At 35.9% G+C, this 11565-nt stretch overlaps 1 long non-coding RNA gene across 2 annotated transcripts; it reads left to right on the top strand.

Annotated features, from left to right (window-relative positions):
* Nucleotides 1–8557: 8557 nt before the first annotated feature.
* On the top strand, nucleotides 8558–10653 carry LOC112435354 (uncharacterized). Of its 2 annotated transcripts, none has more exons than XR_003024563.2 (4): nucleotides 8558–8748; nucleotides 9769–9825; nucleotides 10337–10426; nucleotides 10515–10653. It is a non-coding gene; the product is annotated as an uncharacterized LOC112435354 (long non-coding RNA). The 2 variants fall into 2 exon arrangements; XR_003024564.2 differs by having other exon boundaries at nucleotides 8558–8757.
* Nucleotides 10654–11565: the final 912 nt, after the last annotated feature.

Genomic DNA, 11565 nt, shown 5'->3' with positions numbered 1-11565 from the left:
ATCTAAACTTCAAACTTGAGAAAATGCTCAGCTTGCATTGTGGAATATTTGAGTTTCTTTCCTAAATGATGATTTAATTTATTAATGCCAATAAGTTATTCAAACCTGCCTGGTCCTACGTGAAAAAGTAATTGCCTCCTAAACCAAATAACTGATTGTGACACTCTTTGCAGCAAGAACTAAAATCAAGCATTTGCAATAACTGGTAATGAGTCTTGCATATTGCTGTGGGGGAATTCTGGCCCACTCTTCTTTGCCTTTTTTTTTCTTTTAAATTTAGTACGCTGGAGGGTTTTCCAGGATGGACAGCCTGTTTAAGGTCATGCCAAAGCATCCCAGTCCAAGTTAATTCTAGACTTTGAGAGGTGAACTTGCTGGTGGGTTTCTGATCATACTCCATAATTCAAGTTAAGATGGCCATTCTCCTTCAACATTTTCTAGTAGAGAGCATAATTCCTGGTTCTACCAGTAATGGCAAGAAGCCCAGATCCCAAAGCAGCAAAGGAGCCCCAGACCATCGTGATGATGTTATTTTTATGAAATACTGTGTTAGCGTAAATGCAACAGGACTCAAACCTTTCATAAAATTTCACATTTTGTGTCACGAGTCCACAGATTATTTTTCATAAAAGTTTTAGGAATTGTTTTTTTTATTTTTTTTATTTATTTTATCAAAATGTGAGATTAGTCTTTCTGTTATTTTTGGTCAGCAACTATGGATACCTAGTCTTAATGTTATTTTGGGTTCTTTTGTGACCACCCGGATGAGTCATCAAAGTGCACCTGAAGTAATTTTGGAAGGCCTGTACACTCCTGGAATGTTTCACTACTTTTCCAGGTTTTCTCCATTTGTGGATAATTTATCTGCCAGATCCTTATACATAGCTTTGTAACCCTTTTAACACTGGAATCACCATTGTTCCAAACTCCCTATTACTGCAGGAGGGGTAATTTTGACCCCTCCAGCAGTAATGGCAAAAGGAGTAATTTCTTAAATTTAAGTTGTTAATTTTCATCTAATTTTTCTTATTAAAAAAAAAGCATTTAAGATGATTTTTTTTAGGGGTTTTATTAGTTTAAAAAAATGATTTACAGATCATAAAGTAAAATTCAGACGGGTGACTGGGCAACTCTTTCATTCAGTAGCTCATGCTATATGGTATAAGCGGACATATTTTTTATTTATTTTGATCTGACACACTGCAAAATTCAGAATTCAATGAATAAGGATCAGTTTTTGAAAAAATCATGAAATATGATAATGATGGGGTTTTATTTGAACAGAGTTACATGATTCTTAAAATGCCAGAAGGTTAAAATGACGCCATTGGCGGTTCTAGTATTAATGACCGTTTCTCAGCTCATGGCATGATCTTTTAGCCTACTTTACTTTGTGAGACAGGTTCTATTTAAGTGAGCTATTTAAGCAGTAATCAGGCTCGGGTGCGGCTAGTGAAATTGAACATAGCTTTCCAAAAAATGTGGTTAATTACAGTTAATTAATGATTCAACAAGAGGGACAATTACTGTTTCGCGCAGGGCTAGGAAGGTTTTCATAGCTTTTCCCCTTAAAATTAAAGCATAATTTTAAAAATAATTTTGTATTTATTCAGGTTCTCTGTGTCTGATATTTAACTTTGTTTGATCATATGAAGCATGTATAATTGTGACAAATATCAAACTACGAAATCAGGATTGGACACTTTTTCACAGTACTGTGCACAAGAGTAAAGAGAAAAAAATAAAACCTTCATTAAACTCTGACTGCTATCCTCTGTCAATATTGCTACTATTATTAGATTCCTGTTCTGGTCACTTGAATGTGGGACTTCAGCCCGGACCTCAAATTTGCACAGAGAGCAAACATGACCTTTAAAGTTAAACTTACAGTATCCAAACCTCATGTTTAGAATCAATACTTGTAATGAAAATTTGGTCTGTGAAAGTCCAAGCAACAAGACGCAAACAAAACATTTAATATATGAGTTGTGCAACTGAATCACTGTTATCAAACTGATAAAGATAAACGATAAAGAAAAAAAGTAACAAATGGACCTCTGCCATTTAACAAGAAATGGAAGTGTGGTATTAGAACTAAAGTGTTAAATACAGTCAAGGGCAAAATCACATTTGCAACTGTTCTGTTCTGCTTTGTACTGCCTGCGGGACTGGAATCATGATTTAGCAAAAATCAAGCATAATATGTTTCTGGGTGCCTTCAGGATTTCTTTATTGGACTTGTTCAAATGAGAAATACACAGTATATATGTCAGAATAGTCCATTTCTGGCCATATTTCAAAATCCACCCAGAGTATGGATAATTTCTGCTTCAGGTATGCTTTACTTTCACAAAACATTGGCTTTCTGCTACATTCCCATCTGTTTCTGCCAGCCATGACAGGCTTCTTTGGTCATTCAGTTGGAGTGAGGAGTGGTGTTAAATGTGTAAAAGTGAAGTCAGCGCACATTCACTGTTTTTGGTGGACTCAGCAGGTTTCTTTCAGAAAGAAGCTTTTTTTGTGGGTGCAACTGCCATAGGTTGCTTGTTACATTGTGGTTATTGGAGGGGCTGGATTTCTGAATAAAAAGTGTACCTGCTGGAATAGTATTTCAATTTTTTTAAAATGCATGGTTTTCACTTTCTTTACAACCATGGTATTTGCATTCATGGCACCCATTTGACTCATAAAGGTTAACAGCCTTTGCTTATAGGTATTTAAAATTTATTCCCTCAATATTTCCTTACCAACAGTAGAACTCCCTGTACATTTATCATGCCTTGTGAATAGCATTCTGCATTCTGATGCAGAAAATGTGTATTTAGCAAATATTTTAATCAACTGGGAATTTAAACACAAAGTCCAGAAGCAATAAAGAAGAAGATAATCAGGGGAGATAGCCAGTTCTATGGGAGTAAGCCAGATAAAATACAGCAGACTATTATTGCATGTAATCGCTGACAATATTCTCATGCTACACCAGCGTGACCTACCTGAACTAATCACAAGCCCATTATACATATCCAACCACAATAAACATATTTCACTTCATTACTTGGCTTTCTGGGGAGCAATCAAGACTTCATAAATAACTCCTACAAACACAGCCTGTCAATTTCTCAGTAGTTGGAGTAATACTACTACTACTGATAATAATAATAATAATAATAATAATAATAATAACCACTCAACTTCTCATTCAATGGAATTTTCTTCTTTCTTATAAACCATTTGGTATATTGATTAAGTCACAAAGAATTAAACTTATTATTGTGGTACAAGGTTTCCAGTTGCATCAAAGTCATATGAGTGGATACAAGGAAACATCAGCAGTGAATGAATAATTATGTGAATGAATACGTTTTTATGTTTCTGAGAAAATCAGCATAAGGCAACATTGTTCCTGGAAGGCCTTCAGTGAGTTTTGTGGTAACAGGAAACTCACTGAAGGTGGGCTGGTGGCATTATTATACTGGGAGCATAGACCAAGGACAAAAAAGAATCCTTCTCACCATAAAGACAAAAACACAGAGTGTGACAAAATATTAAGAACAGATAATTTAAAGCGATCTAAGCGAAAGGCAGTCTGAGCGACAGAGTGCAGTTGCATTCTTTTTCTAGTTGTTGATGGATCCCTTTTTATTGTGCTGATAATGGAAATGGTTGAGTACAAGTGATAAACTGATCACAACGTTTTTTAATGTCCTCACTTACCCTACTCATTAAGACACCCTATCCACACAACCAAGGACCATAAAAATATGAGTTAATCAATTAATTAGGGGGAGCTGAATCAAAGACACATCCAGAGGAAACCCAGCGGCACAGGCGGAGCGTATATATTTCAGCATGAAATATAAAACTCTATAACTTGAACTTTTTATTGCAAACAACACACGCTGATCACTATTCCTGTAAAAATATCTCAGTTAGAAAGCACATTAAAGTAATATATCTTAAAATAAGTCTTCTTAAAATTTTATGTGGTGCAGTGATTTTTATCTAGGCAAGCTTTTCCGTTGTATAAACTGGGTCACTTTAGGTTACACAACCTCCAATTATGTACAACTGTAGCAGAGCTTCCTCTTCCACATAACCTGCCCCACGCCTATAATTTTGGCTGCATTAAAAATCTGTTACTCTATCTGTAATCATTCATTCATTCATTTTCTTCTGCTTATCCAATTTAGGGTTGCAGGGGGGTTTTGTGTGACGAAGCTCACATACACACGGGAAAACATGCAAACTATACACAGAAAGGCTTTAGCCTGGATTCAGTTGCTGTGAAGTGGTAGTGCACTCCACTATCGTGCGCCTCAGTTTGTAACCGTGTCTTCCCTGAATATTGTTTGTTTTAGCAGTGGTGGAATGATTGGTAGTGGTCTTTTCAGCAGCACAGCCAAGATTGAATAATTGTAGATGTATCCAAGGAATTTTAAAGCAATACTACAGGAACCAGTGTGTTTCTGACTTTTGATGGCTTTGTGTTAATGCATATTGAAAGATGTAGATTTCAGCATAGCTCAGTAATTCAAACCAGCCAAGGCATAAGAGGACCAGCATTCACCAGTGAAATTGTATGCATATATGTGTGTGTGTGTGTGTGTGTGTGTGTGTGTGTGTGTGTGTGTGTGTGTGTGTGTGTGTCTGAGCTTACAAGAGTGACAGACAGAGGGAAAAATGTGGACTAGTAATCACAGCCTACCATTTTTCATGCAGCGCTCCCAGGTGCTATTTATAACTTATTTGGAACACTGCTTCGTCACTTTTTGACCTGAACCAACTGAACCTATGATGAGCATGTTCTTTCAAGTTTACCCAAACTGAGCAGCAGATATCACAATGGAGCACTAATCAACCATGCTTGTGTAAAAATACATTTTAAGATTCACAAACTGTGAATCTTATTGTTAGTCAAATAAAAGTGGGTATAATTTAAGTTCAACACTTGGAAAATTACCCACTCTGTTGTGATGTGACCCTAAAGTGACACTACCAGGAAACGTGGTCATTTTTATTGTGCTTTAGAAAAATAGTGTCTTGATTTGGTTAACTCAGGCTTGCGTGTCCTGATTTTACCTTCATTTGATGAGTACAAAAGAAATGATTACAAGCAGAGCAAAAACCATATCTTTTCTATGGACACCTGACTATTAAAAAGACAGAATTGTCAAATATGAAATTTTTAATGCACAACAAAACATTATTTTTTCCTTTTTTAAAACTAATTTCAATTCATCAGTTTCATTACCCACTTGTTAAAATTAAAACACACACACTTTTTGTGTTTTTATATCTCTCTGTATTATCACTATCTTCCAACATTTGTCTATTGTTTTTACAACTTTACAGAACAGTTGAACTTCAATCGTATAACTGTGGGAATAATATTAAGAGGAGATAATTAGAGAGTGATGGGTGATAGAAGACCTTGCTAAGATGGTTGAGCATACAGACATTCAGAGTACTATTAAAGAAATAAAGCTTGACATATTCTCACTGCAGGGACACATCTGACAATGCTGCGTTCCACACAAGTGATCTGTGAGAGCAGTGCAGGGTTGCAATTAGTGTCATAAACTGTAGTATTATAGAATATTGCTAAAATGCATAAATATATTTTAATTGAAGTGAAACCAATGCATACACATCATATATTTCAAACTAATCCCAGTATAAATCTTTAAGACGTCTCTTTTCAAGTTGAGGGATTTATATCAAAGTAACAGCGGTCATCATTTCTGCTGTGAGATTGCAAATGTTTTGAATAGCATTTGTGAATCAAATGGTTTGGCAAAGTCTTGAAAAGAGCAGTGATCATGCATCAAAGTCTTTGTAATCCTTGTCACTAAAATTGCACTGTGATCACAGCTGACATTCCCTATCATTATTCTCTCTTGTGTGGCACAGCCAATGCCATGCACTTCACACTACAATCCAAGGCAGAGGAGAAATGTGACAGCTGGTGCCTCTAAACTTATCTGGTATATAGGTTGCTGCTTTTAAGGTGGAAATCTCTCCATTGCCTCGGGAATAATTACTAATATTATATCTAGGGCTGGGCGATATGGCCTAAAATCCATATCGCGATATAATTTGAAGCACGTGCAGTAACGATATATATCGCGATATATTCTTTTCTTCTGTATAATGTATTTTCCATACTTTAAGGCACACTTAAAATCCTTTAATTTTCTCAAAAATCGAGTGTGCCTTATGTATGAATTCTGGTTGTGCTTACTGACCTCGAACCGATTTTGGCGTGCAGAAATCTGTTAAAAAATGTTTTGATGGATTGTCAGAGCATCATGGCTGCCGTAGTGAGGAGCTTCGCGGAGTAATCTGGGTCCAAAACTCCATCTGCTTCAGGTCCCAAAGTCAAACGAACACTGAGAGTTGAAAACGGTCTAAATTCTTTCATCTTTAATAAAATCATCAGTGTTGCTGCTTTAACAGGTGTAACAATTAAGTTTAACATCCAGGCATCCATGAAAAATGTATTAAATGTAACGGAGTTAGAAATTAACAGGAAGTTAGCCCGCTAGTTTCCACCTAAACATGACATGCCATGTTCTGACTGAGATATTTTTGAAACTAATTAAAACGTACAGCTCTGCTACCACTTCCGACATAAATGAAGACAGAAAACTAAACAGCAGTGACGTTTGCAGGGTTACTGAAGTTGGACTGCCTGGTATATAATGTTGTGCTACATGATTGCTAGCGACACAGCTATGTTAGCATAACATTAGCACAGTGAAGCTGGAGGATGAATGCCAACTTTTTTTCCACTCGATAAAAGTTAACGTGAGGGATTCTGGTGGTCAGGGACAAATGAAATCTCATAGCAGGATGCTGTACACGGGCCAAACTTCAGTCAGGAGAACAACTGAGATTATTCATCCACAATACGAGGTTAGTTATAAATACACTGCAACAACATGGGAATAGAACTCCTGCAAGAGAATTCAACATTAATGAATCAACGTTATGGAAGTGGAGGTAGCGCAGTTTTTGGCTTTCCCCATATTTCAAAAGTGCTTCATCTCTTTGCTATGACTGTCACCTGGCATAATTTGCAGATGATAATGGTTGTAGCCGCTGTGATGCTTTCGACCAAAACAGGCGCAGCTTGATGACATCATCAACATGCGCTATCACGATAGAGCGATATAGTCAAAATCTCTATCGTTGGCCAAATTTATATCGTTTCTATCATATATCGTTTATATCGCCCACCCCTAATTATACCCATACTCTCAAATAATGTCATTTAAGCTAAATATTAGTTTTTTAATGAAACAACTCAGAGTTGCAAATGAGAAAAGCTTTCCTCATGTATAATTTTAAACCACTGCTTTAGTGTTTTGTTAAACATGTAGGTACTGCAGTGGTTGTGCTAAAGAATCTGCTCACTATTTAACTGCACGACATACAGCCCATATCTCTCTCTCTCTCTCTCAATGGATGACATTGAAATTACTATAACCTGACAATATCACTGCCACATTTCATTGTCATGTCTCGGACTCTTGTGGAGAATCATAAGAGATCATTTAACTCTCATTTGGCAACACAAGATTGCTCAACAAAACAAACAACAACAAAAATTTAAATACTAAAATAAATAATTTAGTATAGGAATTGAACATTGCTTATGTTAGAGAAAACCGGCTAGGTGTCTTTTTGCAGTCTGCTCTGAGCTGCATCCTGATCACGTCACAAAGAGAGTGGGATGCTGTGGCCTCCAGGTTTACGTAGATGTTAATTCAATATTGATGTTAACGTAGATGTTAATTTTCAATATTGCTGCAGCTGCAGTTTATGTGGCCACTGCTAAGACTGATTTCTCCCCATCTTTTCCCTAAAAATGAAGACTAATCTTATTTTAGTGTCGCTGCATCATATAAAAAGTTTGATTTTTTTCTATACTAGAGGATGTTCCTTCCAACGACAGTTTCACTGAGCTGCTACTGTAACTACAGTTGTAGTCAGTTACATATCTTGCAGCAAGGCACATAGCTACAAGTAAATGTTGAGCATGCAAATGTCTAGTCCTCTGTTTTGATCATGAGCATGAAAAGAATATTGATAGACAGCTCTGATACAATACCAGTGAGTACTGCTGCCCATGCATAGTGCAACTCTGACTCATCGACTCTGAGGAACAGTGGGAGCTTCATGTTGTTTGCTGAAGGGAGCTTATACATCAATAGCAACCAGCCTAATGAGACAGCTATTGGATTTGCTGTTTCTGATGTTGTGGCTTTTGTTTTTGATGTTCTTTAAGTTGATCTAGGCCCAGATTTACATGGTTTATACAGTTTTTTTGTGTTTATGGAAGCCAAAGTAAGTAAAACTACACTCTAAAAAATATTCATGGTGTTTGTAGGTAGAACTTAACAAAAAAGCATTTTTCTGCTAAAAAAAGTAAGTTGCCTACATGTACACGTTTCAGTGAGTTGAATAATCAATGTTAGAAGTCAGTGCAACACAAAAATTAAAAAACAGTTCCTTAACTTAAATGTTTGAGTATATTGAATAAAATACTTTTGTCATCAATCAACAACAGAAAATATTAAGTTTGTGTAACATGTAAAAATGAGTTTCAACATCCTTCCTGTTTGAATTGAGACCATTCAGACAGACGAGGGCAACCCCGTAGCATATGTTCGTATCGTGCGCAACAGTTTCTGGATTCTTGTGGCTTCGTGGGAGAAGAGGTGTGTTTGCCCTCGACTGTGTTCGGTGAGTTAAGTAAGTACTGAATTCTAAATAGATGAATTACAAGTTATATTTGTACACTCTAAAATGTCATATTAAAAAAAACTGAAATTTGATGGTTTTAATCGTAATTTAGCAGAGTAGAGTTGTTGTTGTTTTTTTAAGTTTAGCTAGCCGTTTCTTTTAGCTAGCAAACGTTCCTCACAAATAAAAGAGTACAGATACAATTAAAACATGTCACTTGTCAGGGTACATTTGGTTAGCTGATAGACTATGCCGACAGCAGAGCATGTTCAATTTGAACCCGTATATGTTCAAATTAACCGGTCAGTAGCTGCCTGCATTTTTATCATGGTGTCAGAGTAAATTCGTGTTTCCACAAGATGGTCTCGGGTGAGGTAACTAATTACTGACAGAGTCAAATGTGGTGAATTTATCCCTGACTAAAAGTATTTCTATCAATTGTGTTGATGTTCTAAGCTCGACTGGGAATTCTGCCTGAGATTAAAGTTGGTTGACCTAGCAAAAAAAAAAAACAAAAAACAATATTGTGTGTGTGTGTGTGTGTGTGTGTGTGTGCGTGCATACGACTTGCATTTGCTTTCTGTAATTGTAAGCATAATGTAAAGTGTGGGATTGTGGCATGTCCACAGTGGTATTTAAATAGTTTAAAAGAAATTTCTCTTGCACATTTGGATTTGACACCTTATTACAAGTTTAAACTGCAGTCTGTAGATGTCAATTTTAAAATTCAATTTTGTTCAGTCTTTATGATTAATCTTTTTCAGTGTTGCATTGTAGTGTTTTAGAGAAGGTTTTATACTTAAAATAGCTTGTTAACTCAAAAGCTTCAATAATTCTTTGCATTACAAAAGGTCGCAGTAAATTTCAAAATGCATTGGACTTGCAAAATTTGCAAGTTTGAAACATCAAGAAGGAATGAGCTCTTAAAGCATTACAGGCTTAAACATAGCCATGGTGGACTGTTTATACCTTGCCTGTACTGGGATTGTTACTGCTCATTTGAACATGTGCTTCTCATAGGAACCGAAAACACACTCCTCACTCATTGGATGACTTCAAGCCTGAGCTGATACAGAGGTGTGTCAGTCGTTTAAATGCAGGAGATGATCCTCTTGAGGAACATAATGAAAATCCATTGTGTGAAGATGTAGCAAATGAAGAGGATGAAGAAATTGGGGAATTGCCTAATTTAATTGAGAAACATTTAGCCCACCTACTACTAAAACTGGAAAGTATATTTAATGTACCTCGCAGGTGTATTGATGAATTAGTTGTTACAGTTACAGTTATAGTTCATGTCATTCTCTGATTCAGGTCCTATTCATCAAAAGCACAATTGTGCTGTTGATGAAATTTAGGTTACATTTACTTTTAGTCACTTTATCCTATTGCTAGCAAAGTGGGCATTTAAAGCAGGCCAGTGTGTAACAGTTTAAATTGAAGTTACAAAGATTAAATCTTTATTTCTTTTAAAAACATATTTAAAATCAATATTTGGCACAATGCAAGTCACATAAATGTAATAGTTTTGGCTTTTCACCTAATAAACTGTAAGTTTAAGTTTTGTTTTGCTTTTTTTATTCTCCAGAGTTCGGTGGAAATGAAGAGAGAGGTCGCAATCCGTTGCCTGAAGGTGTATCTGAAAGAGAAGGAAGAGGATCTCTTCAGAGAACAGCTGGTAGGTGAATCTCGCATTCTTTTGTGTTTTATTTTTAAATGGCACATAAAATGCTGACATGTTTCCATTTAAACTACCTACTTGCCAGGATGGTGAACAACAGTTCCCAGAAGAAGTGGTAAAGATTGTAGACACCAGACGAGCAGCAGTGTCTCTCCCAGCTGTCGCTAAAATTGTGATTGAAGGAACAGCAGTCCTGGAAGACCTTGATGTGCCCAGAGTGTGTGCCTTAATGATGGGGCTTATATACACTCTCAATCTGAGCTACCCAAAACAAGTAAAGAACACTCTAGAGGTATTTCTGGAACTTGATGGGCTTAAACCAGTCCACGGGTAATGTCTGTTAAGTGCAAACTTCTGTCATGAAACGAATGTGAATTGGACTGTAGTATTCCGATGTGCCTGTTACGTTTTTGTATGCAGTCCTAGATGAGTGTAGTTTTGAGAAAAGTTTGTAATACATATAATCTTAGCTTTGGATTGTTCTGTTGTTGAACATTAAAATCTTTTGTCATTTCCTTGATTCTGCGACAAGTTGAACAAGTTGATACCAATTGAAGTTAATGTTAATGTACATGAAGTACTTTTTTTTTTTAGTCATTTATAATTAAAGGGCTGCTGTAATGTCTCATTTATGTTGTATTGACACAGAAGTGTATTACTTTGAAAATGTTTTGTAATAAAATAATCAATTGGAATAAGTGAAATGGCTTTGTGTGATTTTTAGAAAAGCTACTATAGAAACCTAAACTAATTGGCATGGATAATTGTGAGTAGGATACATGTAAAAAAGTTCGTTGGTGTAACTCAACTAATGTAATTTCTCAACTTAATTTTACCAGAAATTTTAAATTAATATTAGGTTGCATAAACTTAATTATGCTTGTGGAGGTCAAGGTAAATCATGTTGGTTTGTTAAACAAGTTGAGTTAGCCAAACCTAAAAATTTCTTGCTGGATTTACTTAATAATATGCAAAATTTGTAACTTAAAAAGCTAAGTGGAAATTGTTACCTCAATTTTTTTAAGTTAAGCCAACAAAATATTTTTTAGAGTGTAGAAATATTTTATCCATGCACGCATATTCACAATATAGGTCTAGATTTTGTACAGTGTGCAAAAGTGTGACATTTACATGTT

The sequence above is a fragment of the Maylandia zebra genome, linkage group LG2 (assembly GCF_041146795.1).
Source record: "Maylandia zebra isolate NMK-2024a linkage group LG2, Mzebra_GT3a, whole genome shotgun sequence".
Taxonomy (NCBI): domain Eukaryota; kingdom Metazoa; phylum Chordata; class Actinopteri; order Cichliformes; family Cichlidae; genus Maylandia; species Maylandia zebra.
Note: the sequence above shows the minus strand (reverse complement) of the source record. Positions and strands in the feature narration are given on the sequence as shown.